The sequence below is a fragment of the Castor canadensis genome, chromosome 5, assembly GCF_047511655.1.
Source record: "Castor canadensis chromosome 5, mCasCan1.hap1v2, whole genome shotgun sequence".
Lineage (NCBI taxonomy): Eukaryota > Metazoa > Chordata > Mammalia > Rodentia > Castoridae > Castor > Castor canadensis.
The window spans coordinates 84599531-84617448 of record NC_133390.1 but is presented as its reverse complement, the minus strand read 5'-3'; the positions used below and the strand labels follow the sequence as shown (position 1 = coordinate 84617448).

The window sequence follows — 17918 nt, the reverse complement described above, 5'->3', positions numbered from 1 at the left end:
GAGATCTTAGAAATTAAAAGGGTATGCAATGCCAGAGGAATGTAAAAAGAAAAGAAAGTTTAAGAGAGTGTCCTTATAATATCTCCAGGCTATATTTTAAAAGTTGAATTACTGGATTAGGTACTAGCTTCTCCTAAGCATGGAATGCTAACAGTCAGATTTGGAAATGTCTATGTCATATGAATAGAGTTAACTAGAGAGTTTACATGGCTAGGAGTTAAGAGGCTTTAATTTTAGATCTGCCACTAATCTGTCTTTTCATAGTAAACTATATTCTTTTAAGGAAAAAAATTACTCCCCCTTGATGCAGAAAAATGTGTGTACATATGGAGTTTACAGATAGGTATATGTGCACATACACACACCACACCACACTACAGCACACCAGGCTCTGTCCTACACATGTTTTCATGTGTTGTCTCTTTTAATCATCTGTCTGTGTCCCAGCATGTACAGTCTGGAAGATGGGATATTAATATTTCACCCTGCCTTCCTCACAGAACAACCACTGTGATTATAACTACTATTACAACTGTGATGATAACATACTACTTTGATCATTATAATTTAAAGAATAAATATTGAATGCCATGATGTGAGATGTATGTCAGTGGTTTCCATAGCAAAATGATGTGATCAATCCTGGTAAAATTTATTTCAAAATTCATTTGTAATACAAACTGAGAAGAAGCAATTTACACAAGATGTTTTAGACATCAAAGACAGTTATGGAACATCTGAAAATGATAGGCCATTCTTTTTCCTATTTCTCAATATATGCAACTCAAAGTAAACACACCCTTCATAGTACTTTATGACACACCTCATCAAAAAAAAAAAGCATGAGGACACATAAGCAAATAAGTACAGGCAGAGTACAACACAGATAAAAAGAACTTCACATTAGAATTTAAAAACCAGTATTTAGCCTCTATCAAGCTGACCAGTTAAAAGGAAGAGAACTACCCCAGGAGATGCATACAGGCTACTAGAGGGTAAATGCTTGTGTTATTTTAATACTTATTAACCTGCAGTCGAGAGAATCGAAATCTCTCTCTCTCCTCCTCCCTCCCTCCCTCTCCTCTTTCCCTCCCTCTCTTTTTTCCTCTCCTTCCATACCTCCCTCCCTATCAGAATGGAAGATTTAAGAATAATTGGACTCCATGTCTAGGCTGCTGTCTTCCTCTTGTCCTTCCAGCTTTCAGAATTTAATAGTATGGTGGAAGCAGGGGTTGCACAAATAGCTGCCAAATATCCAGGAAACTTTCCTCACTCAGGCTCCCTAAAATAACTAGGTAATCACAAGGTAGGGAGCAAATTCGTCAAGGAAAGATGATAAACAGTCACTTACTGAAAACTGGGAGTGTAGCTCGGTGGTAAAGCTTATACTTAGCATGTGAACATCCCTGGGCTCAATCTTGACCCAGCAACAGAAACAAAAACAGACGAACAAAAGTCACTAAGTAAAAAATTGACAAAGGCTGCCTGCATAATCTGTTTATTGGGATAGTAATCTATTTTCTCAGAAATATTAAGGTTCATAGGAATAGACATGGCTGCTGTGAGAAGCTGCAAAAAATAATTTTGCCAGTACTTTTTCCCCTTGAAAGATTCAAGAATCAAGTGTTCAGACAACATACTTAAGAAATACAGGGGCTAAGCATGGTGGTGCACACCTCTAATTCTAGCTACATGAATTAGGAGGATCATGGTCTGAAGCCCTAGCAAAAACTGGAGACCCTATATGAAAAAATAAACTAAAGCAAAAAAAAAAAAAAAGCCTGGGGGCATGGCTCACATAGATAGTCTGCCTACCACACACAAGGCCCTGAATTCAAGCCCTTGTTCCACCAAATGAAAGATATTTAAAAATTTGAGGAACAGTTGAATATGATCAAATATGACCATATGAAAATGTCATAATGAAACTCATTATTTTGTACAATTAATATAAACTAATAAAAAATATAGATAGTCCTTGCTTTATACAATTGTGAGGGACCAGGGAAAGTAACATGAAAATGGAAGACATGCAAACACTTTTACTAACCAATGCTGATGTGGGTGTGGTGGTCTACACCTGTAATTCCAGCACTCAGAAGCAGGAGGATCACAAGTTTGAAGCCAGCCTGAGCTACATAGTTCAAGGTCAGCCTGGCCTCATAGCAAAACTCCATCTCAAAAAAAAAAATCATTGGTGAAAATTATGATTGTTTTGTGACCCTTAATTTTTTTTATCAAAAATATTTTGGTGAGGAAATGGGGAAGGTTTTTTATTGACTGGAAAGATGCACCAAGAAACTTTCTAGAATTGATAGAAATGTTCTAGATCTCGTTTTAGGTAGTGGTTACATTGGTATATAGAATTGCCAGCATTCATTTTACTGAACACTTGCACTCATGCATTTCCTATATATAAATTATATGCTAGTAATATATTTTTCAAAGTACAAAATAAAGGTCTAGAAAAATATCTGCAATTCATATTCCCTGACATTCTCATTATAGTTAAATCCTGATATAAATTATGGGGAACCTCCAAAATTCAAGGAAGAGAGGTAACAGAACATTCTAGGGAGAAGCAGCAGCAAGGTCATGTAGCCTTGTAGGTTGGAATCAGTTCAGTTTAACTATAGCCCAGAGAAGATTAGGGGAGTGGTGGGGAATGAGGACAGGGAAGTTAGTAGAGTTGCATCAAGAGTGGCCTAGGATGCCCAATGAAGGAGCTTGTGCTTTATCCTGAGGATTATGAGGCACTTCCCTACATAACTCAGGGCTTAAGTGTCTACCTCTGCTCTTACAAGGATACCAGTGATTGGATTTAGGACCCACCCTATACAGTATGACCTCGAATTAACTGAATTAATAAATCTACAAAGACCTTATTTCTAAATAAGGTCACTCTTTTAGTCGACTTTCTGTCACTGTGACAAAGTTACTGAGATAACCAACTTAGTAAGTGAAAAGTCTATTTTGGCTTAAGGTTTCAGAGGTTTGAGTCCATGCTCACTTGGCCCTATTACTTTGGGCCTGTGGCACCACAGTACATCATGGCAGGAACACATGATAGAGAGTGCCTGTTCACCTCATGGCTGCCAGGAAACAAAAGTGAGTGAGCAAGGAAGGAGCTGGGGCCTCAATATCCCCATGACCTAACTTCCTTCTACCAGGCCCCACCTCCTAATAGTTCCACTACCTCCCGATAGTGCCACACACTAGAGAGCAAGCCTTTGACATACAGGCCTTTGGGGGATGTTTAAGATCCAAAGTACAGCAGTCACATTTTGAGGTTCTGGGTAGATAGGAATTTTGGGGGAACACTGTTCAGCCCACTGCAATATACAACAGTGTTCCTCCAAACTAATATCCATAAGAACCTTAGAATGTGACTTTATTTGGAAGCAAGCTTTTTATAGCTATAATTAGTTAACATGGGGTAATACTGGGTAGGGTGGCCCTAAATTCAATGATTGATGTCCTTCTGAAAAGAGATACACTCAGGGCAGAAGCCATGTGAAGACAGAGGTAGAGATTGGAGTGAGGCAGTCGTAAGCCAAGAATTGCAGGGATTTCCAGGAGCTACCTGAAGCTTGGAAGAGGTAAGGATGGGTTCTTTCCTAGAGCTTTCAGAGGGAGCATGGGCCTGCTAACACCTTAACTTTGACTTCTAGTGTCTAGAACTGTGAAAGAAAAAAATTCTGTTCTTTGAAGCTGACTGGTTTGTAGTATCCCTAGGAAGTAAATGCAGTGTTTAACTCACAGCTTATCACTTTGCTAAGTCCATAGTAATGATTTTAAGGTATGTCTACAAATTCTTCTATTCCATCAAGAGGTACATCCTACTTCCTCTCCTCTTGAATGTAGGCTGGACCTAGTGACGTGCTTCTAATAAATAGAATAATGAAGCAAGGGTGTGCAGCTTTGGAGACTAGGTAAGAGGTGGGCAAGCTATGGTCCTCAAGCCAGCTGCTTATTTTTAATATAGTTTTATTGGAGACTACCATGCCCATTTATTTCTGTGTTGTACATGGCTGTCTTTATACTACTGCAACTGAGGTGAGTAGTTGCAATACAGACTTCATGGCATGCAAGCCTAATTTACTATCCAGCCCTTTAAGAAAAAGGTCACATAGAAAAGCACTTCAGCTTTTTGTCTGCTTTAATAACTTGCTGTCAGGGAAAGCAGCCATCTTGTCATGAGGACACTCAGATGGCCTTGTGGAAGGGCCCACATGACAAGGAACCAAGGCTTCCTGCAAACAGCCATATGAATGCCCAGTCTCAGAAGTTTTCCTGTAGCCCTAGTCAGGTCTTCAGATGACAGCATCCCTTGTCAACAAGCTGATGCAACTTCCTTCATGAGAGACCCTGAGTGAGAATCACCCACCCAATAAGCTGCTCTCAGAAACCGTGTGAGACAATAAATGTTTTTTGTTTTCAGCTGTGAAATTTTGAGGCAATTTGTTATGCTACATTATACAACAAATGTACTCATTCTCTTCTGCTTTTTTCTTTGCATTCTGCAAGGTACTGGTGTGGGTCTTATCTATGCCATAGGCTTTTGCTATTTTAGAATCATACTGGGAAATGAGACCTTTTATGTAAAGCAACTGCAAGATAGTACTCCCCTCCCCCACAAAAAAGAGCTAAAAAAGAAGAACTCTAAGATGTAGGGCTAGGTGCAGTAACTGACACCTATAATCCCAGTTACTTGGGAGGCAGGGATAGAAGATTACAGTTCAAAGCCAGCCTGAGCAAAAAGTTAGCAAGACCTTATCTCAAAGAACTGTGCATAGTTATGCACACTGTAATCCCAGCTAAAATAAGGGTTGAAGGCTGGCCCCGGTAAAAAGCTTATGCTATCTAAAAAATAACTAAAGCAGAAGGGCTGGAGGTGTGGCTCAAGTAGTAGAGTGCTAGCTCAAGGCCCTGAGTTCAAACCCTACCACCAAAAAAACCCCCAACAACAAAAAAAACTCCTCCCAGATGACATAGACAAGACTTCTAAGAAACAAAGGATATATTTTTCATAATTCTCCTTACTCTGTGTATGACCATTGCTAGTGACTTAAGGCTTATAACCCAGGCTTATTGGAGTCATCTGGCAGAATATTTGTTATGTTACTCACTACTACTTGTATGAAAAGGGGTAATGCAAGGCAGAGTGGGGCGGCCCCAGCTACTCTGGAGGCAGAGGTAGGAGGATGGCAGTCTAAGGCCAGTCCAGGCAAAAGCTCTGAGTCCTAATCTGAGAAACAAACTAAAAACAAAAGGACTGGGGACATGGGTCAAGTGGTTGAACCCTTGCCTAGCCAGCTCCAGGTTCTGAGTTCAACCCCTCCAAAAAAGTAATTAAGTATGTGATTATAATCGTTATTAGCTGTGCCTCAAGGGATTTAGATGCTTTCTGTACGTGTAAACCAAGTTGTCTCTAGTTGGAATGTTGTCAAGTTCTGTGGGTATATTAGTTTTTCATTGTTGCATAACAATATTATCACAAATTTAGTGACTTAAAAAACACATGCCTCTCAACTTTGTGGTTAGGGGGACCTGTGCTGTGCAGCCTGGCCTTAAGTCACCAATGCCACCACCACTGCAGGACTGTAGAGGGAAGGATAGAGCCTGTGGCTATGGCTAATGACCATGGTGGGGACAGGTGGGGATTCCCAGCAGGCTCGGTCAGGCCTGTCAACATCCCAGCATTGGCCAAATTGCTTCGGAGAAATCTGCTCTTGAACTCAGAGTAGTGCATCAATAGGATCTTGAGTTTTCACAAGCCCAGAGGGGCACAGAAGACAAAAATCAAGCAAAATCAAAGCTTCAGGATAATGACAAACAGAACTCCCTCAGTTTCAAACAACCAGTCAGCAGATTGGCATGTTGGAAGTAAAGGGTATCCAGAGGGGAGATAAACTGGAATCATTCTTCACCCTCCCCCTGCCCCGGGCTGTAATGATGTCAACCTGGACCTCCAGCAGAGGAACAGAGAGGACCTGACGACCAACACCATCCAGAGGGGTTCTTACCATGGCCTGTATGGCCTGGAACAGTACCTTTCCAGATCTGAAGAAGCAATGAAGCTATGGAAATAGCTCATCAGTGAAAAGCCCAATTAAGAGGATGAAGTACAACAGAAGAATCTGACTTTCTTTGAATATTTGGACGGCAGGGATGTACTCTTCTTGCTATTGGCATCAGAGCTTTTGTTTGCAAATATTTGTCCATGTTTGCTCTATTTCTTACTCTACACCTTGCTACATGGGACTGTACAAATACTTTCCCAAGGCCGAAAAGATGATAAAGACCACAGTACTAACAGCTGCACTTTTATATCTGAATTCTTGTTGCAGTGATAAATTGATCAACAGATGCCTATAGCAAAATGGGTGACGTCTTCACAGAGCTGTGTCTATGTCCTCATTTTTTTATCTTCTGTCATAAACTGCTTGATTATTGGGGCTCTGAAGTACCATGAAGCCTAAACAACTCAGGAGGAGAAGCTTAATTTATCTTCCAAACTGCAGTGTCTTTAAAGAAACCAAATTGGTTTGGACCTTTATGTAATTCTTTTACTTTACAGGGGTTTTTTAGGAACAGAATAACAGATTCCTCTTAATAAAAGGGTTTAGTTTTTATTAGTACAGATACAAAGAATAGAGTGACAATGTCATTACTGGGTTTTCTTGTTTAATTAGAATACCTAATTTCTAACTAATTACCTAATAGCCTAATACCCAATACCATAAATACTCTAAATACCCTAATACTCTAAATACTGAATACCTTAACTTCTCGGATTTGGAATTCCTCTTTTGGGGGCTGAGCTAGTGCTTTTAAGGGAGCAGATAAACATCGCAGTCATCCCTAATGACTGCTTCTTGTATTTGTATCATTCTGCCCTGAGAAATGAAGCCATCCTAAAAATAAAAATAAAATGAAAGACATTGGGAAAAAAATCATTTATTACTTTAGTCACTGGGCATGGCCTTGTGTGTCCTCCGCTCAGGGTTTCACATAGGCCTCAACCAAGGCATTGTTAGGGCTGAGTTCTCCCCTGGAGGCTCAGCTGGGGAACTCCAGTTGCTAAAAGCATTCAGTTCCTTGTTGTGGGTTGTGATGGTAAGACTGAGAGCTTCAGGGATTTTTTTCCAGCCCTCTGCCTGTTGGCTGAAGTCTGTCCCCAGCTTATAGAGACCACCTTCACTTCCTGCCATGTGAGCTTCCCCAAAATGGCCACATGCTTCCTTGTTGCTAGCATGGGACATATAGACTCCAGACAGATGCATGGTTTTATAACATAGTCACATAATTATGTGCTTGTAGCCACATTCACGCTAGCACCCTTACTAGGTCCTTTTGATTAGGAGCAAGTCCTGCTCACACTCAAGGGGAGGGTGTGGGGAGTAGATTATGGGACGCCTATGAGAACTTGAAGAGAGGAGAGGCAAGATGCAGCAGGTTTCTTGTTACAATGTCACACCCCTCCCCAAGAACTGCTGCTCCACCTCCTTGTTTTCCACTGGATATAAAGACTCGCTGAAGGAGGACAGGAGGTTTTTTGATGGAGGAAGGATTGATGGGTTTTTGATTGGTGGACTGCTTGCCGAATGATGTAGCAGACTGCTGCTGCTGCTGAGTTATGCTAGAGATTAAAGAGAACATGGGACTTTAAGAATTATGCTAATGCAGTTTTTAGACACAGCTGCTGTTGTTTGTCTGCAAGTCTGAGCACGGAGACTTTAAGAGAGAACATGGGACAGTGCAAGTCTGAGGGCCAAGACTTTAAGAGAGATTAAAGAAAGCATGGGACAGTGTGAGTCTAAGGAAAGAGGCTTTAAAGAACAGAAAAGAAGACTTTAGAAGCAAGGTTTTGAAGAAGACTTTAGAAGTAAGGCCTTAAAGAATAGAGAAGAAGAAAAGAGACATAAAAGAAGAGTTATTAGAGAAAAAAAGCAATGAGGCTGTTGTGCGTCTACAGCCAAGCACCCAGCACACCTGGCCCCAACTTTCTTCCTGTCTGCCTTCTATTGTTTGTTCTTTCTGCATCCCCAGTCACCCCCAGTTTGTTCAGGAGAACCAGGAGCGAGAGAAAGTGCTCTCCAGGGGAGAGGATCACACAAACACTTCAACAGGGGGAAATAAGGATCATGGGGACCACCTTAGAAGTATTTCTGCCACAAGGACTTGGAGATCATGCAAATTCTACTTGCAGGGTTAAATTAATGCCTTACCAACCAAGTGTAGTTTCTGAACCAAAAAAAGCAGTGTAGTACATTCCTTTTTTTCCCTGTTCTTTCCTCCATAGTGCAAATGGATGACTCCTAGCAGGGTGCTTTTTAATGAATAGATATGGGATAATAAACAGCATGAGATTAAAAGATATACTTAATCCCAAAATAAAGCTTTAAACTAAAATGTACTGTAGGCAAGAAGCAGCTTGACATGCAGCTAGCTGGACTGACCTGAATAAAGGCTTCCTGTATATGAGGAACCCAAGGTGCTGTTGCCAGCAGTTTAAACTAAGCCCATTCCCACAAGGTCAGAGACCTATTAATTGTTTCAGTCAGTGTGAAAGATCCCAACTTTACCCTGATGTTTGTATGCATTCATTCCTTTAGTAAGTTGCTATTGACTGCAAGGCCCTTTGCTAGGTGCTACTCAGTTTTACATGTTATGGTGTGTGTCAAATGAAAGAGGACCACTATCCACTGCTCTCCCTGCTATGGGTGTGGGAAAGGGAACAGAGGTATATGTGCCTACTATCTGCTAGCCCTGGAATATAGTATTTTAAAAAATTTGCCAGAAAAAGACCAGAGAGTAAGTAGATAAGTTAGGACGATATTTTGAAAGGGAGAGACGTGCACATGTTATGTGCCATACATGGCAGTAGGTACCATAGTAACAAAAATGACTTCCCTTTTTGCCTCACCCATTTTAGAAACATGGTCAGCCAGTCAATAATTACTTCTTCCAATCTTACTTCTCTATCTCTTGTCACCCTTTGGTCCTTCCTCCTTTGATTGTGCCCAACACACCTTCCTAATCCTGTTCTCTGCTGCCATGTTGATTGCTTTGCATCCTCTGATTGGTCTCCATTGTTTACTGTGGCCTTTACTCCATATTTATTGTTCTGAGGTTTGAGCAGTGGCTGTTCAAACCTCTCCTGTTTCCCACGATCCCACTTCATCATCCTTCCCTTTTGATAGGTGACCATGCCTCCTCCTCTGTTGTTGGAAACGGGATTTCTTAAGTTCCTCTCTACTCATCTCATAATCTTTTATTGCCATCCACATTTTTCTATTTTCTTAAAACACACACACACACACACACACACACACACACACACACTCACACTCTGCCTTGCCTGCACTACCTTCTGGTCTAGAATTTTTGGTTCAAACTCCTACCTCCTCAAAGCTTATCCCAGTCATGACCCTCCTTTACTTCGGAGAAAAGACACATTATCTGTTCTGGCAGAGTGTATACAGAATCACTCCTAAGCTATCTTCCCTAAAATTAGAGGGAAAACTTTGTTTTGGTTTTACCTTACATACTTAACTTACTTGTGGTGAGGACACCTAAAATCTACTCTCTTTGAAATGTTCAAGTATGCAAACATGGCATATTATACATCGTATGCTGTCACCATGTGTCATAGCTCCTACTATCTATCTGAAATTTGTATTTTTTGATCAACATGCCCCCAACTCCCCATAAAAGTTTTTTAAAGTTAAAATAGCAATGAACATTTATTATCTTAGCAACATTTGATACTTTTCTCAAAAGTAATATACTTGTACTTCATAGATAATTTAGAAATTTAGATAAGAAAATAAAGTAATATTATCCCTATATCCAGGCTAATCATGGCTAATATAAACACATATAAACATGGTTATTGTATAAACATATGGTATATATTACTGTGTTACCTTCCTTTTTAAAATAGTTTGTCATGAATATTTTTGCCTGTTCTTATATATTTTAGTATATAATTTGCAGAGGCTTAAAATATTTTGCTTACCATAATATATTAAACAATTATATTATTCCATCTTTTTTTTTTCTTTTGGTGGTACTAGAGTTTGAACTTAGGGCTTCATGCTTGCTAGGCAGGTGCTCTACAACTTGAGCCACTCTGTCAACCTTTTTTTTTTTGTGTTGGGTATTTTCGAGATAGGGCTTCTTGAACTATTTGCCCAGACTGGCTTCAAACCATGATTATTCAGATCTCTGCCTCCCACGTAGCTAGGATTACAGCATGAGCCACCGGTGCCTGGCTTATTTCTTTCTTTCTTTCTTTGTTTTATTGAGGCAGGATCTTACTATGTAGCCCAGACTGGCCTCAAGAACATGATTCTCCTACTTAGCCTCCCAGATGCTGGGATTATAGGTTTGAAACACTGTGCCTGGCCCCGATTATTTTTGTTTCAGACAATAATATGATGAAAAATCTTTGTAGATACATCCCTTTTTTTCCCTTTCAAATTCCTGGTTATTTGTTTAAGATGAATTCTTTTAAGTTGAATTTTGGGTCAAAAGATAGTTACACTCTAAAAATGTTTTTCATTTTCATTTTCTTTTTAAAAGACAGCTACATTTTAAGTCTACTGATATCTATTGCTAAATTGCACTTCAAAAATTTTTTTTAACAAGTATCTACATATTAGCAGTGTATAAGTGACTGTTTGGCTATACCCTTTCCAAAGCAGCATATTTCCATGTTAACAAAACAAAAGGATGATATTTTGTCTGCATTTTTATTTCTTTGATGCTTAAGTTGAACATTTTTCTTGTTAGCTATTATATATTTTTACATGTGAATTACCTGTTCATAAACCTTTTCCTTCACCTTATTTTTATGTTTACCTACTATCATAATTCTTGAACTCACATTTGCACAAAATAGTAAATGTATTCATACTTCATTTTTCTGAAAACTTAAGTTTTTCTCAAGGCAAGAGAAGATAGACTTATTTTGCATATAAGATAGACTAGAGATTATTTATGTGTGTTTATATGTTTGTAGCTCAACAAACCACTTAACACTGTTCTATGTAGCTTATTTACTCTATTTCTTACACATTGCCTTCTTAATCATCATTTGGGATTTTGGAATAATCAGTAGATTAATTAAAGGTAAGATAAGATTTAATTCAGTTTATAAATTATTCTTCAGCAATACTAGCATGTTGCATTTTTTCTAAGAATTTTCAAACATCTTTCATGTTTGCAATAGGTGGCTGCAGTAGAAGCATTTTTTCATTCTGCTCAGAATGTAATTATGTATTTATAGTAGAAAATATAAAGGAACTTGTCCTAAATATAAGAGCTTAGAATGGAGGCTACTCCAGAAATATAAATTCAGCATGAAAGTTCTGTCTGCTTCATTGCCCAACTAAGCAATAAGCTCTAACACATACTCTCCTGGGAAAATGTATTTTATTTTTCAAATGTTGCAATGTTTAGTAATTATGGTATATTTCACTGTTATTCTGGAATCTTATTTTTTTCCTTCTACCTCTTATGTTTATTTGTAGTGAAAGCCACTTTAAGATAGCAGCCTCTTTTCTAGAGGAATGGCCTTTTGAAGACGACCATTTAATACAGAGCCTTGGGTAACTTAGAGACTAAAAATTTGGGCCAAGATAATGTGGCTTTTTTAAGCCACTGCTTCCATTATGAATGGTCTTCAATGGGGCTTCATTTTGCTAATTTTGAATTCAGACCCAATATATCATCCAGAGTATTAATCATAGTTGTCTCTAGATTGTAGCAATTCTAGATTGTAGATAGGCTTTGTTTAAAGTCCATTCAGGGGAGGAATGAGCAACACTACTACAGAGGATTTGGGATATGCCTACTTTTTGTTTTCAAATTAAAACTGCCAGGTGGATGTTAGGTTTCATAGACCAGGATCAGTGGCTAGAAAATAGGCCTAGTGGTTATGGGTTTCAAAGGGAAAAAGAACATTTGCTAGTCTGGCCAGCTGAGAGCTCTCAATTAAACCAGGATCAACCAGAAGCTATAAGCAAAACACATAAGCAATGGCTTCCGTTTCTACCCTTTATTAAAGCTGCCTCATAATGAGAAAGAGTAGATTGAAATTCAACAAAATAAAGATGGTCTGGAGTGGTTTTTTTCTTGCTCCAAAGATTCATTGTTTTTAGCTAGAGTGTTATTTCACTCTTAATTCTACCTCAGCCCAAATTCTGTATGTAAAAATGCCTTAGAAAGAAGATCTGGGGTGGTATCCCAGTGGTAGAGCACTTGCCTACCATATGTGATGCCCTGGTTCCATACCGGAACCGTGTATTTGTCACCAAATCTGAGCTCACTGCCAACACAGACTGCATGTCAGCAAGTTTTTATTGAATAAATAAATTATCTACCTCATAGTGACCCCTTATACTTATTCTTTCTTTTCATGTCTCCCTAAAACCGCTCCTTTCTTCATGTCCTCTTAGTAGGCTGTGTGCATACATGAAGTATGCAGTAATTCTTCCTCCTTAGCAAGGGTACAGCTTAGCAGAGAGGTCTCTGGTGAAAAAATGGCTATTGTCGGCTAGCCAACACAAAGAGATCCCTGGGCTGGAGGCTTTTGAGGTAGTTTTTAAAAGATTAAGCATCACAATTTTTCTAGACAAGGAAAAAGAAATTTATTTATTTATTTATTTATTTATTTATTTTGGTGGTACTGGAGCTTAAAATCAGGGCCTCATGCCACTCCACTGACAAAAAATGTTTAATGAGAATTGAAAACATAGTCCCAGGCCCTGGTATGTCTAACTAGATTTAAACAGAGCACTTACAAGTTGATTCAGGTTGAATCATATTTTCTCTATCTCTAGAGCGCTTTTGTTATCTGGGGAACTGCTACAAGATTTTCATGACCATTTTTGTTTGTTGGATCTCTGATAGTAATTTTTTGGGTTTATGTTTCTTGTTTGCTCTTCCTTGTTTTCGTAGTATCATATAGTTATGGTAGTATTTTCTCTTGTGTTAGATTTCAGGTACCTTTCAGATAAAATAAGTATTTTTTAAAAATTATTTTGTTTTCCTTTAAAATTGAGGACGGTATTCTGTATCCCAGGAGTGCTGAGTGAATCTTAACTCTGAATGCCAATGAGAGAAAGAGGCAGTATTGGTGGTCACTGTTAGCACAGATGAACAGGAGATGTTACATGAAGAACACTTGGGAGATCAATTCCCCGCTCTACCATAAATTCCAAGACTAAGGACAAATCTCTAAGCCTCAGTTTCTTCATATGTTAAAAAGAAGAAAAAAAGAAAGAAGGAAAGAAGGAGGGAGGAAGGGAAGGGGAAAGGAAGGAAGGAAGGAAGAGAGAGAGACAGAGTAGATTGAGTCTTTAAGGTTTCTCTTTCTCTTTGAGTCATTAATTCTTCCCAGAATGTCCAGAACAATCATTGCTTATTTATCTCATTTAGAAAATAAGCATACCATTTAAAAGCAGGATATATTAGTTGAGATACAAACCAAGCAGTGGTAACAGAATCTCAAAAACATTTTGGTGGCTCAGAAAAGGAAGAACGTTATTCCATTCTTCATTAACACCCGTAAATAGGCAGTTATTCCAGGACAGATAGATAGCTATGATTTGCTTGATTGTTCAAAGCCCAAGGTTACTTCTGTTTGTTGCTCTGCCATCGCCTGGGATATTGTCATCACTTGTATGGCAGAAGATGACTCAGCCATGGGCGTGAGGAAAAAGGGTCCAGGATAGGCAGCTTTTTCTTTAAGAAAACCTGGACATTGCAGACATCACACTCCCATCCCATTGGCTAGAACTTACTCATGTGGTAACATCTGAAGCTAGGAGAATAAAGAAGTCTTTAGCAGAGTAGCCATGTACCCACCTAAACCTTTAAAAGTAGGGGTCAATGATTCCCTATAAGAAAAAAAGAGAAGATTGGATATTGGGGGACAGTATTACCATTAGGCTTTCTGTTATGATTTTAAGCCATTACAACAATTAAAAATTTTCTATTTATTGTCTTTCTTACCCAGTAAAATAGGCTGAAGTCAGGATCTGTGATTTATCCCCATGTTTATATCCAACAACACGTGTTAAGGTATTTTGAACATAGAAGACATGTAATAAAAATCTCTGTATTTGATTTTATAAATTGATTTTTTCAGGGTATCTAAGTAAGCACTATTCCTAGCCCCCCTCTCCTATACTCTGTCCTTTCTATTTATCACTCATTTGGAGAATGTTACATGAAAGGCTTTCATTCTCAGCCTAGTTGGAGAAACTGGCTTTGAAGTAGACTGACTACCTTTGAAGTAGTCAGATTAATGAGATTTAGGGCAGGCCACTACTAGTAGCCACTGTGTCTTTTACTACTACAGGTAGTAGTAAAGACAGGATTACCCTCTTGGGTAGTATCATTCTGTGGAATGAGAAAACAAGAGCTTTCCAGTATAGCTTCATTATTTGGTTGTAAATGTATTGCCTGGATATAACATATTAATAACTTTTTTCATTTATTTTATTTATTAGGATATATTTGTTATACAAGGGGGATTCATTGTGACAATTCCAATGCATTGTACATTGGTTAGATCACCCCCACCGTCTCTCCCCCTTGACCCCTTCCCCACTCCACTTAAAGCTATTGTAGGTTTTCTTTGTTCTGTTTCATATACGTGTACTAAGTCCATCAACCATATCCCCTCACCTTAATCTCCTTCATTTATCCTCCCCCTCACACAAGTACCCTCCTCACACACGCTGTACCTATTTTACAGTCCTGTCTTTCATTATTAATACCTAAGTCAATGTCCAAAGGGGTTTCTCAATGTATCCTCACTGTGAGTCTACTTTACTTTGGTTCATTCAACCCCTTCCATTACTCTCCCTTAGCCTTTTACCTCCCACCTCCCATTTTCAACAGCTTTCAATACACATCCTTATATCCTCTGCCTTCACAGATGTTATGTTTTACAATATTTTTGGTGCTCTATCATTCTTGTTTCTTTTCCCTTCTTCCCCAAGTTCAAAAGAGTGGGCTCCAGTATTGCAAACATGTTCTAAATATGAGTTTGTGTATGGTCATGTTTAATAATTATAAAATGAATTTTTTCTTGAAAGATTTCTGGGTTCTGTCTCCTTTGCTCCCTTCATTAGTGTTAACAGTAAAGACATGACTAAAGTACTGAGTGTGCATCTACACAGTGTAAGGCTCATTTGAAAAACAAAGGCCACCAGTTACTGATTCAGTGTTCACATTTTATTCTCTCTGGTTGCCAGTTCCTTATCTGCTGTGTTTTTATACTATAATCTCATACAGGAATGAAAAGTACTAATTCATGCCTTACCAGTTTTACCACTGATACGGGCTACCTTGGCAGAATTATCCCTTACTCTCCACCAACTTCCCCATATCCCTCTTCTTCAGTCCAGTTCCAGTCTGCCTCCTTATTGTAGCTATCCTTAACCACCCCACCCTAAATGATCATTCATCAGAAAGAAAAGAAAGACTAGCCGAAGCTCTTGGTAAGAGGGCGCAGTGCAAAGTGGGAGTGGTAGAGCAAACTGTAGCTAAGGACAAGGTGTGTTTGTATAAGGAAAAGCCTTTATTCCCTTTACAAACACGCACCTCGCCAAAGACAAGCAAGTCACGAGTACTGACTACAGTCTAGACTGGGAAGATCAGCTCTCTGCCTTTCTTCAGCCTCACTACACATTCCCAAAGTTCTTGCGAGGGTCAATGTGAGAAATCTTTCTCCTTGGTGTATTTTTCCCAAGGGATTGACATGTTCTAAGGGACACATACACATTTATTTGCTAAGGGCCTGCTCTTACCTTTCTTATGTCAACAGAGGGCAGCAGAGAGTCAAACCTGGTTAGTCTAACCTAACTTAGGACAGTCTTCATCCCCTGGTGCCTAGGGAAACAAAGGCCTGGGAGTGGGAAGCTTTTCTTAGCTAGGAATGAGGTTGGAGCAGTTACTGGAGTGCTGGGTGTGTCTTAAACATCTTGCTGTGTATAGGATAGTTCTATGCAAGGAAGACTTGTCTTGCCTCAAATTTCAGTTAATTTCCTTCTAGTATTTTCTAACCTCAAATAAAACATTTACACCATTTTGTATAGTCACTCATCTCACCAAAGGTCCTGGCTACCATAAATGGACTTTTTTGTCATTGGATTGCCACTTTTTAAAATTCATCTCTAAGGCTGGGGGAGGCGGAGGTGGCTCACATCTGTGATCTCAGCTTACTCTGGAGGCAAAAATTGGGAGGATTGAGGTTTGAAGCTAACTCAGGTAAAAAAACAAAAAAAGTTAGCAAGACCCCATGTCAACCAACAAGCTGCAACTTGTGGTCCCAGCTATGTGTGAGGTATAGGTAAGAGAATTATGTTCCAAGGCTTGCCAGGGCAAAAGCAGGGGACCTTATGTGAAAAATAACTAAAGCAAAAAAGGGCTGAGGGTATGGCTCAAGTAGTAGAGCACCTGTCTTATAAGAACCAGGCCCATGAATTCAAACCCCAGTACTATCTAAATAAATAAATAAATAAAATTCACCTTTAAGCATTGGGATATAGCTCAGAGATGCAATGTTGCACAAGGCCTTGGGTTTGAACCCATGTGTCATAAAAATAAATTCCTCTTTAATTATTACTCACTGGATGATAGAAACAAATCTTTATTGTGGGGGGGAGAAGGCAATGGAATGAATTTAAAAATATAGTCAGTCTTCAGTATTTTGCATAGTTTAGATAAATTTGGAGTGGATGAACAATCTCCCTGGAGCTTTCATTTTCTCACATATGAAATAGGACTAGCAAGAGTCCTGTGTGAATGTACTGTGAAGTGTAGTACAAGATTGTTTATAAAGAAGGCCTAGGGCCAGATTTGCTCCCAATTATGATTTTGGAAGTTGGGAATCTGAAACTCTAAGAGAACACAATATAAAGAAGATATTTTAACATAAAAGGCATGGTATATAATGTGGAACATAAAGAATAAAAGAAATAGCTATTTGTTAAATGTATGTATCATAGAATAGCTATTTTTAGAAACTTTTTTTTGTGGTACCAGGTTTGAACACAAGGCCTGAGCCATACCCCCAGCCCTTTTTGCTTTAGTTATTTTTTCTGGTAGGGTCTTGTGTTTATGCCTGGGCTGGCCTGGAGCTTGATCCTTCCATGTATACTTTCTGTGTAGCTGGGATGACAGGAGGACACTACTGTGCCCAGCTGTTGGTTGAGATAGGGTCTCACAAACTTTTCGCCCAGGCTGGATTCAGACTAAAATCCTCCTGATCTCTGCCTCCCAAGTAGCTAAGATTACAGGCATGACCCACCACACCCAGTGCTTTTTTTCTTTTTAACTTTTGTACCATGACTCATGGTAAAAAATATTACTTTCATAGTAATGCATGAAATCCAGTACATGCAGATATGACAAGTTTCCTGAAACAATATACTTAACCTCACTATTTCAGATAATAGTATTTTTTTCTTTCTTTCTTTCTTTTTGTGGTACTGGGATTTGAACTCAGGGCCTACACCTTGAGCCACTCCACTTGCCTTTTTTTTTGGTGATGGGTTTTATTGAGATAGAGTCTCACAAACTATTTGCTTTGGACCACGATCCTCTTGATCTCTACCTCCCGAGTAGCTAGGATTACGGGTGTGAGCCACCAGCACCCAGCAGTTTTATTTTATTTTTTGGTGGTACTGGGGTTTGAACTCATGGCCTCACACTTGCTAGGCAGGCCCCCCTCCTTCCCTCCCTCCCTCCCTTCCTTCGTTTTTTTTCTTTCTTTTTATACATTTTTTGGCAGTACTGGAGTTTGACAATCAGGGCTTTAACCTTGCTAGTCAGGCACTCTACTGCTTGAGCCAGGCGTCTAGCCTTTTTTGCTCTGGTTATTTTGAAGACAGGCT

At 39.1% G+C, this 17918-nt stretch overlaps 1 protein-coding gene and 1 pseudogene across 3 annotated transcripts in view; both read left to right on the top strand.

The window, feature by feature from the left end:
• Map3k13 (mitogen-activated protein kinase kinase kinase 13) overlaps positions 1 to 17918 on the top strand; it is a 160417-nt gene that overhangs the window by 34587 nt on the left and 107912 nt on the right. The gene's annotated exons all lie outside the window — the stretch shown is intronic.
• On the top strand, positions 2 to 17670 carry LOC141423275 (guided entry of tail-anchored proteins factor CAMLG pseudogene; annotated as a pseudogene).